Consider the following 13,520-nt stretch of genomic DNA (forward strand, 5'->3'; position numbering starts at 1 on the left):
TGAAAGACTTGAAGCTGGAGAATAACAAAATGAAATTTGAATTTTAGGATGGCTATTCTGGAAGAAGTGTGGAGGACAGAGATTGGAGATGGTACTTGAGACCTGGAGACCAGGAGAAATTGCCTGAATTGGGGTAGCTCCAGTGACAATGAACGAACGTGGGGCACAGGAGAATTGACAGAACAGAGCAGAGCGAGAGGAGAAGTTGTCTTCCAAGTTTGTTTTGGCTTGGAAGTCTTATTGTGTTTGGTGCCTTTTGCTTTGTCAGGGACCATGGAGAGAAGAGCAGATTTGGAAAAACGCAGATTGATTAACTTGGCTTTAGACATGTTGAACTGGAGTGGCCTCTGGAATGTCCAAGCAGCTTGTGGTGATAACATTCTAGAACTACGGAGAGACCTTTGGCCTGGAGTCGTGGGTCATGGTTCTAAGTTAAAGCCTTGTGAACAGATGACCGAGGGAAGAGGGGCTGGACTTGAATCTCACTAATAAAGTTATTCCAAAAAAGAATTTGAACAGTTATTGTTTATTTTCCTCAGCTTACATATTTTAATGTATTAATTGGTCCTTCTACCCTCTCATTTAATTGGAAGTGTCAGATGGTTCAGCATATTTTTATTGGGCTGCTATTGTGTACCAGATACTAGGAGTTTCCGAAGAGGTATAAAACATCAGAGAAAAGCTCTGCTCTCAGGAAACTTAGTGTCTAGTTGGGGAGGAAAGGTCATTCTATTTACATGTTGAATTGAAAAGCTCTAATAATAAAAGTCTGGGCAATAATTCATTGCTAAGTAAGTGATATTGACACTATCTAAGGTTCAGAGAAGGCAGATATTTATATTTGAGACTTTTTTTTTGAGTCTGTCTTTTCTAAGTAAAGATCAATTAAGTAAGTCTACTCAAATATGTTCTTGTGTATATTAAAGCAGACAAAGGGATGAATATCATAAAGGATAAGTAGAATGGAATTTACTTGAATGCAGTATATTAATACATAATTACTTGCTAATCATAATTTGGGTGTGCTAACTTATTAGGTAATTATAACTCAGTATTTAGGAGCTAAGTGTTTGTTATTTTGACCAAGCTTTATAGCCTCTATCAGTTTGGAAGAAGCAGCCCTAAGCAGAGAGATTTCTGTATTTTTAGCTCTGTTTTCTGTCTTTAATTTTCTTTGGCTCATAGAAAACTACTTTCTTTGGTTCCAGTTTCCCCTTATGGAGGGAAAGTGCTTAGATGGCCTACTTCATGGCTTTTTGAGAAACGACTAAGAAAAATGTTAAACATGAGGCACATAAAATAGTCTGTAACAGCTTTGAGAAGGACCATCACAATTTCCCATTAGTAATAAAAAATGAATTCTACAACAAATGAGACACTATTTCTAGAGAAAGTATACTGAATCCACGTGAAGCGTTGGTATTCTTCAGGTGTATTGGAGCATACTCTTTAAAGACCTTTTGACAGCTCTTACTAAATAAAAGAAACGAGTGTTCAGGAATGTAAGAAAACCCAAGATGTCCCTAAGTTATGAAATCATGAAAAACCTTAAAAGAATAATTTACTCAAGAAGACAATTTATGATTATAGGTAATGAGTTTTCTGGACATATTTGAGTGCACAGACACACATCTAACCCGCAGGAAGCTCGTCTATCCCTCATTCACTCAGGAAACATTACTCTAGCACTTACCATGTGCTAGGCTTCAGGGATACTGTGGGAAACAAGAGAGAGGCTCCGTCCCTCAGAGAGTGCTCAGTCTTCAGGTAGTGGCAAATATTAAAAATACAATTCCACAAATAATTGTCCACTGTGGTGAATGCTGCAGAGAAGTACAGGGTACTGTGAAAACATATAAGAAGGGGCCCAAATCTGGTCCATGAATCAGAGAAGGCATCACTGAAGTAGTTAGAGTTAAGCTGAGAGAGGAAGAATAAGCAGGTCGTAGGTAAGTCAAGAGTTAGTTCTAAGGTATTCATGGCTTGGAAAAATACCACGTGCAAAGAGCCGAAGAAACATGGTACCTTTGAGAAGACAAAAGAAGGCTGCACTGTAGACAGTATGGAGACAGGAGGCTCAAGACACTGTGGGAGAAGGGCAGGTCTTGCCTCATTTTTCAGATCAGGGGTCTTGGCAATGGGAAGGTAGGTCTGTAGGGATGGATCTGAGAGCTTTTCAGGAGGTAGACTCAACAAGACTTGGATATGGGGGATGAGGAAGAAAGTGGAATCTAGGATAACTCCCAGGTTGTGAGCTTGGCTCCCCAGCTGCCATTTACTTAGGTTAAGATCACTGAGGGGGCAGCAGGTTTGCAGGTTTGGTTGTGGGCAGGAGCAGAATGAATGGAGAGTAGAAATCATGAGTTCAGGTTTGGACACATCGAATATGAGGGGTCTATGAGATGTCCCTGGTGAAGGCATGAGCAGTTGTAGCCTGGAGATCAAAGGAAAGGTCTGGATTAGAGAAGTAATATATAGCCTAACAAAGAAGAAAAATTTATATACACAGATACAAAATATATACACGTATATGTATGTGAGTGTGTACTTGTGTGAATGTGTTTGAATGATGCAAAATTAATATTCCTATAATTTTTACAACTAGAGAAAAAATAGCTTAGTTTGACCCTCTAAATAGTCTGACAGAAGGTACCAGGAGACTGTAAGTTCATGTAATATTTCTCTCTCTCTTTTTTTTTAATGAGGGCGCAGCTCCCAGTCGCCCATGCGGGGATCGAACCAGCAACCGTGGTGTTATCAGCACCACGCTCTAGCCAACTGAGGTAACTGGCCACCATGTATATTTCTCACTGGCATTTACTTGTTTAATATATGGGAAAGGTCAGCTAGCAATCAATGTATATAGTTTTGCTCAGAACCCTTCTTATATTGACGACTTGGCTTTTCCCATCAAACATAGTTTTGAAGCAGAAACAGAAACCCGGGGGATAGGCAGGGTCATTTCTATTATTCCAAGGGCAGAAAGAGACCGTGACCCAAGAAGCCAAATGGGATGAGGCTTTCCTCACGGACCTTCTGGGGACCAGGCACGAGCCAGGCAGTAGGCCCGAAGCCTGGGGCCTACCCCACAGCAGAGGGGCCTGGTGAAGCTTGGCTGGGTGGAGGCTCCGTAGACCCTTCAGGGGGCTGGTCCAGGGCACAGAGCCTCCAGCTGCTGCTCCAGAGGTGCCCTCCAGGGGACACACCGGGCCTCTGTTTCTTAGGGCAGTGCTCAGTCCTGCCATGGCGCTGGCCCTCCATACCTCCTCTGCCTCGTTCGTGGCCCATTTCCTGCTCTTTAAGGCCTTCCCCAAATGGTCCTCCCTTCCTGCATTTCCACCCTCTTCTAAGGGCCTATTGCTGTGGCCCAGTATTCACTACTCTGTTGAAAACACAGCTCTTGTTTTAGACACTCACCATGAGAGTGCATCGAGTGTGTTGGCTGAAAGTCATCATTGGGCATCCAAAGAACATTGCATTCTGTTGATTCAGAGTCCAAACAACTGAAATGCTTAAATAACCAAGACTTTCTGTACGTTCTAGAGATGTGCTGAATAAATCCTGCTGTGAAAGATTAATCCTGGAAAGCCACTTCCAGGTGTGTTTTAGGAATAGTTCACATTCAGACGAACTTCTCTTCCTTTGTTTCTCTACCTCTCTGACTCTTGTCTCAGGATGACTCTGAGGGGTCTTACACTACCTGTCAATGAACCCCCTCCCCCAAAGTATATTACATGTAGTATCCTGTCCCAGGGGGTTGTTACTTGGAAACCCTGTGTGCTCACTGTGAGTGACCATAAACACTTCCCTGAATAGGACCCCGTGTAGCTCATGTGTGAAATATACGGATTAGCGATGATAAATCAAACTTCATAAATGTTGTTTAGAACTGCCATTCTGTCTATAAAACCCCTGACTGAAATTGGTCATCATTAAAAAACAAACAAAAAAAATAACTGAAAGAATTGTTCCAAGCACCCTTTCTGGGCGTCTTGGCATAGTTTCGGTGAACCTAATTGTAGCGAAGGAGATTTTTGGTTCAAAGCTTCAACTGAATTTAGTTAACAGTGGTGCTCCACATGGTCCCAAGGAATGCATCTGCTAGGTGGCTTTCTTGATGTTGTTGTTCTGTATTTTGGATATTGGTTTCATTTTTGCCACATTTAAATTGTTGGAATTTACAGAGTCTGTGTTCAGAGAAGAGCCGTATACAGATGACCCTACTGTGAGAGAAGGCGTCAGAGGAAATAGGAAGGACTTCTGCTCCCAAGGAGCTGTTGTCTTGACTTCAGTTCACCTGGCATTGTAAATGGCCAATAGCTGCTTTCTGCCAGGAGTGAGTTTTTGTTTTAATGAAATATATTGGGGTGACAAGGGTTAATAATGTCATATAAGTTTCAGGCATACAATTCTATATTACAACACCTGTTCCATGTGTGTTCACCACCCCAAGTCTAGTCTCCTTCTGTCACCATATATTTGACCCCCTTCACCCTCTTCATCCTCCCCCTACTCCCTTCCCCTCTGGGAACCACCATTCTGTTGTCTGTGTCTATGAGTTTGTTTGTTTATTCTTTTGTTGCTTTTTGGTTTATATACAGATATGGGTGAAATCATATGGTCCTTGATAAGGGTTGGGAGAAAGGAAGTAAAAGAGGAGAGAGGGTACTTCTACAGTAGATAGAAAAGGCTTAGAAAAATCAGACTGGTTGCTGAAGTTAAACTTGGCAGGAGATGTTTTTGTTCTGGCTAAATATACATGGGGAAAAACAAAATAGAAAATTCACTGAAGCAACTCTCTGGATAATTCCCTTTAAAACACCTACCCGTCCCCGAATTCCAAGGATAACTCTATGAAGAGTGAGATTTTGTTTTTATCTTTTGCATTTTTTTTCCACTTTGGCAGTGTTGTCACAGATATGAAGAAATATTGTTGTTTTCAGCCTTTCTCATTGATGTTTATCTAACTAGGAGCCAGGCTCCCAGGAAGGTCACAAAAATCTCTTCCCTTCCCACCCACACATTTTTGCTGTACTTATAACACAGCAAGTGGTTGTAAATATGGGACTAGAGGGATAAATCATTTATGCAAAAAAAGTACTACTTGGATTTCTACAAGCGTGACATTTACTTTCTATTTTCTCTTAAAACCTTTCCATATTTTCTCACTGCTGCCACTGTGTAGCTCACTGCCCAGCTTTAAAGCAATAGATTTTGTAGCTAGAGGGGAATATGGTGCTTGGTCTGCTCATAAAAACCTCTTTCCAGAAGAGCATTTCAGCTTTCTTTGGGGAGGGGTCCCGTTACCTGTTAGACAGTAATCCCAGTGCTGGAATTTTTAACCCAGGCCCAGGAGACAAACAGGTAGGAACAGGAGATTTGGATTTCTGTGTCTGGCCAGCCTTCCTCAGACAGATGAGTGGGGTAAGGGAAGCTGAAGAGACAGGCCTGACGGGATGGTGTGGATTGGCTGTGTGAGTTGATGCCTTTCCAGGAGGGACTTCTTATGGGGTTGTTTACTTTGGATTAAACCTTCTCCTCAAAGGTTCCCCCTCTTTCCACTGCCCAGACAGCACTAGAAAGAAACCCATTTGTTTCCAGGAGTGAATTAAAAATTGATAGTCGTTTTTTACAGCTCTGCTTCAGATTAGCATTCTGTCATCTTCAGCTTTGCCATTCTCACGCCCAAACCATACTGTCAAAGGCTTCTTTCATTTGAATTTGATCTCATCACTTTTGGTTAAAGCATGCTGGCGTTTTGGACTTTGGGAATTGCTGTCGCTGAGTATGATCTTCCTTTTCTAAGTGGCTAAATGAAAGGGTGTCAGTCTGTAGGACAGTTTTCCCCAATAGAAAACCTAGCAGAAAAACTCTTTAGACAATTTAAACAAAAATAACTCTTTCCTAACTATTGGGTTATTCCTGGTGAAAGTGAGTTTATGTCATCTCATTGTTTTTTTTTTTGTTTTTTTTTGTTTTTTTTTTAATCTTTTGTCATGCCTTGGATCTTTGGCCAAGCAGGAAAATATAATCGTTGCCCACGTGGATTTTTATTCTGTAGCTCCTCCATTAAGAAATACTTGAGCTAGTAAGAAAAGAGAGGCTCTCACTTTGTCTAATATCTTCTTTTTTCTCTTCGAAACAGCCTGCAGGAAGGTGCCAGGAGATGGCAATTTATATGTATTTTTCTCATTGGCATTTGCTTGTTCGAAATACGGGAAAGGCCATCAAGCAATCAATATACATAGCTTTGCAAATCTAGGTTTTAACGTTCATGTCACGGAAATGAAATCACTGGAGGGAATGAAAGAAATGTACAAGGACTTTTCATTCTCAGTGACATGAAGAATAGTTCAAAGATAGGTTCAGTAGAAGTTCTAGAGATATCCAGTTCTGTTCAGTCTGCAACCCGTATGCCAAGGAAAAACACCACCAGAGGATCTGACGATGGTTCAGATCCTCTCGCATTTCGTGGGTATTTGAGGCATTTTATCTCAGTCCACTTTCCCATGAGTGAGTCACATGTGATCTGAACTTCTCTGAACATGTAGTTAAGCCCATGAGTCTTGCTGTGCCCTTTGTTTTCCTGAGTCTGTCCTCTAGTCTCCTCTCCCTTGAGGGAACTGAGGGCTCAGAACCCACATTTTCAAAGCTGTCTGTGCGTCTGTAGCAGTAGTGGCCTCTGTTAGGAAGGATGGAGATGGGATCTGCTGGGATCTGGAGCAGTCATTATTATGCAGAAACCCGGAGAACACTAAGGCAGAATGGGAATTCTCTCTGTGCCTGCGTGTATAGTTGGTACATAGTCAGCTTCCCATACCAGAAAACCTTCTTGGACCCAACTGGGACGTATCTTGCTGTCAACTTAGAAACCAAACACAAGTTTTGATTTTTCGAAGCCAGCTTGTTTGAATATTAAGCCTATTTATAAACCTCATTATTGCAGCACCCATATGGCTCTTAGTCAAAGATACTCACTTAAAAAAAGTGAAAGACTGCCAGGCGCTTTGTAATTTAACATCTATGCGTAATTGACTCTCACTTATCCAGGCTCCCAGGAATGATGCCTAAGTCATCCGTGTGACTTTGGAGTATGTGAAACTTACATGTAATGGTGGGTGTGCCCAGTACTTTGAGAACTCCCAGTCATCATAAAGCTAATAAAGCCCCTCAAAAACACCCTTGCTCCCACCTCATTGCTGTCTGTTCTCTGCCCCCAGGCAGGTCCAGGTTTACTGTGGACAGAATAACCCCCTGTGTTTGCTTAGATTCATCCTCTCTCTCTGTGACGGGGGCCAGGAGAGGTAAAATGGAATTCGGGGTCTTGAAGACTCTGCTGAGTGACACAGTCTTTCGGGGAACATTTTTAAATATTGTGGAGGTCAGTGCTCTTTGCTCTTTGATGAAGCTTCGATCTCAGTATCCACTTAGAATGTGATCAGCTGGATGGACCGAAGACTTTGAGGGCTGATTTTCTTTTTTAAATTAAAGTTTATCGGGGTGACAATGGTTAGTAAAGTTACATGGGTTTCAAGTGTACAATTCTGTAATACATCATCTATATATCACATTGTGTGTTCATCACCCAGAGTCAGTTCTCCTTCCATCACTCTTTATTTGAACCTGTTTCCCCTCATCTACCACCTTCATCCCTCCTTACCCTCTGTTTAGTTTAGTAACCACTAAACTATTGTCTGTGTCTATGAGTTTTTGCTTCTTTATTTGTTTGTCTTGGATGGATCTTGAGATTATTACAAGGGCTGATTTTCAAGCTCATCACTTCCCTTGTCTTGTCTGTGTGCGTGCACCCAGGCACACGCACACACCATTTGATACTTCTTGGGAAACCCACAGTTCCCTAGAAACATTCCAGACTTAAACAGACATCGATTTTCAATGATGACCAGGAGTCTTTTAATTTGCTTACAAGGTAAGTGGATATGGGTCAGTCAATAATTCTTGTTATACACGTAGCCCATGATATCTCTGCATGGGGTTACAGCTTTTGGGGGGGATGCCTAGGGATTCTGTGTGAGCAAGTCAGGGGCTTCAGTATTTAGGGAACTATTGATGAGAAGGATCATTGTGGAAAGGCAATTTTAAATATTTCTAGTGATTATGATGGTATCCACATTATAAATACCCAGTTTTACTTTCTTTTTTCCTGCCTTTGGTGCTGGTCCAACTTGTCAGTTCAGTTAGAGGGAAAATACCAAGTTAGAAAATGTCAAATCAGAGGGAAGTGTGTGGTTCTGCTAAGCTAACTGGGACCACTGGCGGGTGAGTGTCTGAGTGTACAACCTGCAAGGTCCCTTGGGCACTGGTGATGGGGGAAGCTGGGCAGGGTTTCTGCTCCTCCTCTCAGCAGCACTGAAATTAGCACCTGCTTTCTTTGTGGATCAAGTGTTCTAAGATGAGAATTGGGAGTACTCAATTTTCCACTTTAGAAAGCAGTCCTCACCCTTAATTTCTTTACTTTTTTTAAATCAATGAAAGACTTTTTTTTTCCCCCAAAACAAAATTTGGAGACCTATTGAATTACAGTACCATTATTATTTATTCAGTATTATTGTTATTAATATAGTAGCTGACCTTCTTGAACGTTTACTGGAAACCCAGCCCTGTGCTAAATGTGAAAAAAAAATAGATTCAGTTTTTACATTCAGCTCTCATATCGCCTTGCAAAGCGGGCATTATTGTTAACCAAATTTTACAGATGAGGAGACTGGTAGTTGGGAAAATGATGAAAGCTGCTAACGTTCACACATCTTATTGGACATAATAAGTTGGGGAAGGCATTTGAGCTCAGGAATTATATTTTACTACTTCTCCTTAAAGACAAACAATGCTCTGTGTGTGTGTGTGTGTGTGTGTGTGTGTGTGTGAGTGAGTGTGCGTGCTCCTGTGTGTGAAGGGCAAAGACCATTCTGGGGAACAGTTCGGAAAGCACTGTCCTAGGTCTGCATGTATGTGGTTTTCTTAGCCTGGCCTTGTGAGGACAGCCTGGCTTTTGCCTGAATGTGACGCCATGCTCTCTCCACCTCCCACATCTCTGGCTTTGCCCAATTTCGGAACACAGCAGCCCTGGTCATTCTCTGCTTCTGACGCCAGCTCCGACTAGCTACACGAATCTTGAGATTTGTGATATATTGTTTCACGTTTCAAAAAATTATAAATTTAAAGTAAGTTTGAAAAACACCAAAACAGAACATTTAAAAACATTCCCTTCTTCTTTCAGGTTGTGAATCAGGGATAAATTCGGTTGACATTTTTAAAAACAAAAGGCCAAAAATAAAGTGGGTTCTTTTCCAGCTCATTTGCTGTGTTTGGATGGAAGGAACCCAGTATGTTCTATTGTTGTTAGTTTTGTTTGTGTTTGTCTAGTGTCTAAGTGTCCTTCTGGCATCCTTTGACTTCTTTGCCTAATTTCATTTCCATTTTCTTTGAAGGCTTCAGAGTTGACTTTTGGTCTCAATCACCTTAAGGTTCTGTATCCTTAGGCAAGTTACTCAACCTCTCTGAGCCTCACTTCTGTCAAGTTTAATAGGGAGGTGAACCTCCCAGGGTCTGTAGGAGGTCAAAGTGAGGAAGTTATGTAACGAGCACTGAACAGAGGAGGTTGTGAGACCCCCAGGGCCCCCCCCCCATGTAGAAAACCACGGCTGTGATAGATGTCCTCACTGCTCATAGTAAATCATCACCAAACAGAAGGGACATGAATCGAAAAAAAGCGTTTTTTTAAATCAGTTTCTTGATCAATTCATTCATTCTACAACAAGATAATGAACAGCTGGTACTTGCGAAGTCTTGTGTTAAGCAAGGGAGAAACACTGGTGGGCAGTGGGCAAGCCATCATTCTTGCCATCAGTGTAACAGATCATAACCTTCTGGGGTGTCAAATGCAGTGCTGTGGGTGAGCTCTGGCCACCACGGCACACACAAAAGGGGCGTTATCCAGTGTGAGGGGCCCTAGAGGTCTTCAGGAGGAGGTGATGTCTCAACTGAGAGCTAAAGGATGAGTAGGGCTCAGTCAGGCCTCACCATCTGGCCCAGTCAAGAAGATCTGTGAGTAGGGTCTTGAGTAGGGAAATTTCAACAGAACAAAAAGCATTTCCTCTTGTGCTTTAAGGGCCGACCATCCAACGCCAGTGTAAGATGACACTATTTGGATTGGGTCTAGCTTGATTTGGGGACTCTCTGTGTCTAAATGGGACAAGAGGAGAAGGGAGAGCTTTAGAACTTGTGATGCCAAGAATGCATCTATGAAGGTGGGAAGTGAGTGTCAGGAGGATGAGCTGGGCTGAAAATCACATTTTGGTTTCTCTTTCTTTGGGCCTACCAAATGCACAACGCATAATTTGATTGTTGTGCGTGGCGGGTACAAATGATTCATTTCTTTTCCCGACAGACATTTGTTGTGTGCCATGTGCAAGTCCATGGGACAGATACAGAGATCCACACCGTAGGACCCCTGACCTCAAGAAGCTCCACCAAGTGGCAAAGGGACCTAAAATTCTTGGAATGCCCCTTACATGCTATACACGGTACCTGGCAAATTCAATGCATTATGTCCTCTGAGGTCATTCCTTCCGTTTGATAGATGTGGAAAATGAGACTTGATTTAACGTAGAGCTTGCCTGAAGTCTCACAGCTGGAGGGGAGGGGAAGTTGGGTTTTGAACCAGGTCTATCATATTCCAGAGCCCTGTTATCTTTCCGTAGAATCAGAGATGAGACAAGGCAATGCCAGAGGTGACCCTTTCCCCAAGTGTCATCTTAAAAAAAAAGTATAAATGTTATTACCTTTTAAAAACTGTCCGCAGCACTTTTCAGCTGTATTGGCTTCTGTCTGCCTCCATATGTGGCTGGGTCGGGTTGGGCTGGTTTGAGGCGGCTAGGTTTGCCTTCCTTACCTGCTTGCTTCATACTGACATATTTCTCCTTGGTGAAATCCCACCCATCAATCCAGACTACCTCTTTCACAAAGCTTCCTGAGCCACCCCTTGTATTGGTTATTATAATAAAGTAACACTTTAGGCACGTGTCTTAGCTTCCTTTTTGAGAATTCAAATTCTTTCAGAGAGTGGATCTTCAAGTTATTATAAGGAGTAGCGAGGCATGTTAATGCTCGTTACTAGCAGATGCTGACAATGGAAACTATTCTTATTTTTGTTCATCTTTGATTTTTTGGGTGCTCCTAGCAGTGCCTTGGCAAATAAATGCTGGGAGAATTCTGTGGAAGCCAAGAGCAAAAGTTGTCTTCTTTTGGCCTCTGCAGACACCCTCTGCTGATAGAACTAGTTAGGCATTCACCTGGCCTCCTGCCCTTGCCTGTGGTCCTTGCCCACTCTCAATGGTTGATTTTTCTGGTCCTGCAAGAGTCTCCTTAGGTCAGTTTATTAGACAGCAATCCAAACGGCCACAGACACGGTACCACAGCTCACTATGCTCCGTGCCTGTAGGTGAAAACTCTGCCCTTGACTACTACCTGGACAGTGTGAATTGTCATTGAGACAGGGTCCAGGCATGAAAGAATAGGTGGTCAGTGCACATTCATCACAGCTTTTGGAGGGAGTGCAAGGCACTGTTTTCGGCCCTGGGATACAGTGGGGAGGCATACGAAGAATCCGCCTTTGGGGAGCTGACATTCAGGTGGGTTATCTCATTTATTTCTCACCACAAGCTCTTGAGAGAGGTGCTCTGATTATTCCCCCTCTACAGCTAACACACTCGTGTAGCTGACCTTCCTCTCTATTTATATAATTCGCACATGGACGTATCTATATAGATTCATATAATCCTATATATATCCATATAGTACATATCCATATATATTCATATGTCTACATGTGTAACTATGCATATATAGGTGTACAAATATTTTATGTTTTTTCTTATTATATTCATAATGCTCACTTTAAAAAGAAAATTTGGAAAATTCATATAAGTGAAAATAAAGGAAATGATCCATGCACCCATTACCCTGGGATGGTGGCTATCATTCTGGTGTGTTTCTTTCAGGGTCAATAGATACCAGTGGGTATCTAGTCAAGACCACTCTGTAGGCTCTGTGTTGCGTGCTGCTTTCTTCACTTAACACCTAACACTGCCATGCTTGTTTTCATTTGACCAGAGATGTAACAGGTCATAGGGATTCTGTGTTTGAAACCACTGTGCCTTTTCTAAAGCATGTGACAGACAGCTCTATTAACAAATCAGTGGCTTGGTTTCCTAGGAGCAGTGGCTGTAATGGGAATGCAGGTGTGGAACTAAGGACAAGTGGGAAGCGTCGCACTTCCTAGAGATGCTCCCATTTCCTCTCCCAGCACCTCCTTTCCTCTCATCTCCTGTAGCAAAGAGCCAATTAAAACTCTTTTGAGGGTCTTCAGTGTCTGCAAACACTGACACGAACTTGAAAAACAGTGGGATACCCGGAAAATAACCTTTTATGGCCATTTTCCCCTTGAATGCCACTTTGACCTAGGTGAGCTAGTCAGGGCAGATGGTATCTCCATTTGGAAGGCTAAGAAGTCCTCAACCCAGGAGATGTGACCCAGGCTAACTGAGGACTGCACATAGGAGAGGTGGACGGAAGTCCATCACTTCTGCTTCTTGGGGAGTGTCGTTCCACGAGGCTGAGCCCACAGCTGAGCCGTCAGCTCCTTCCTAACGCTGCTCTCACCACCTTTGCTTCTAGACTTTCTCATTGTCTGCTTCCTCCTGTCACACAGGGTGTCATGCGGGAGACCCTGTCGCTGTGCCATTTGTCCTGAGTGGTGGACTGCGGGGTCTCAGCTCCCGCTCCCCACATAAGAACACGGGACATGGTGAGGCCAAAAAGGAACACCCACGGAGCCATAGATGGGGGAGTCATACCACTATATTCTCTCTGGCGGCATCCGCCTCTCACAATCCGTGCTTGCAGGCTCAGCCACCATCTTCTTGCTAGCCCCCATTTTCTGCTAGCGTAGCCACAGCAGTTATATTAGTGGCCAATGGCTCGCTGGTCACAGCTGACGGCCAACTAGTCACAGCTGATGGTCATCCAATCACAGTTGATGGCCATTTACTACCCGAGCCAGCACCTTTCTATGTGAGGGCGAGAGCCTGGAAACTGCACTCCTGGCTCTGTCCCCACACTCACTTCTTCCTTTTCTGAAGACCTTATGTCTGGTCTTATGGGCTAACTGTGTGATTACACATTTACATTTAAAAAAACACATATTTAAAGGGACTTCAGTGCTAGATGAAAGAGCTAATAATTACTGACCATTTAATATGGACCACACAGAAGAAATGCTTTCTAAGCCTCGGCCCATTTACTCCTCTGTGAATCTGGTAAATGGAAGGGCTGAGATTTTAACTGGATCTTGCTGTCTTTAAGGCCTGACCTCAACCAAGATGCTACAGTGCCCTCAAAGAAGAAAAGGAAGAACAGGGGGCAGAACCATTGAGCGCTGGAGTTGTTATTTGTAACCGTGAACTCGATGGTTATACGCATCGGACCACGATATGACACAA

At 42.9% G+C, this 13,520-nt stretch overlaps 1 protein-coding gene across 18 annotated transcripts in view; it reads left to right on the top strand.

Moving 5' to 3' along the window:
• The window catches only part of PDE1C (phosphodiesterase 1C), a 516,178-nt gene that overhangs the window by 249,615 nt on the left and 253,043 nt on the right, over positions 1-13,520 (top strand). The window lies entirely within an intron of this gene.

Source organism: Rhinolophus hipposideros, assembly GCF_964194185.1.
Source record: "Rhinolophus hipposideros genome assembly, chromosome: 18".
Classification (NCBI taxonomy): Eukaryota; Metazoa; Chordata; class Mammalia; order Chiroptera; family Rhinolophidae; genus Rhinolophus; species Rhinolophus hipposideros.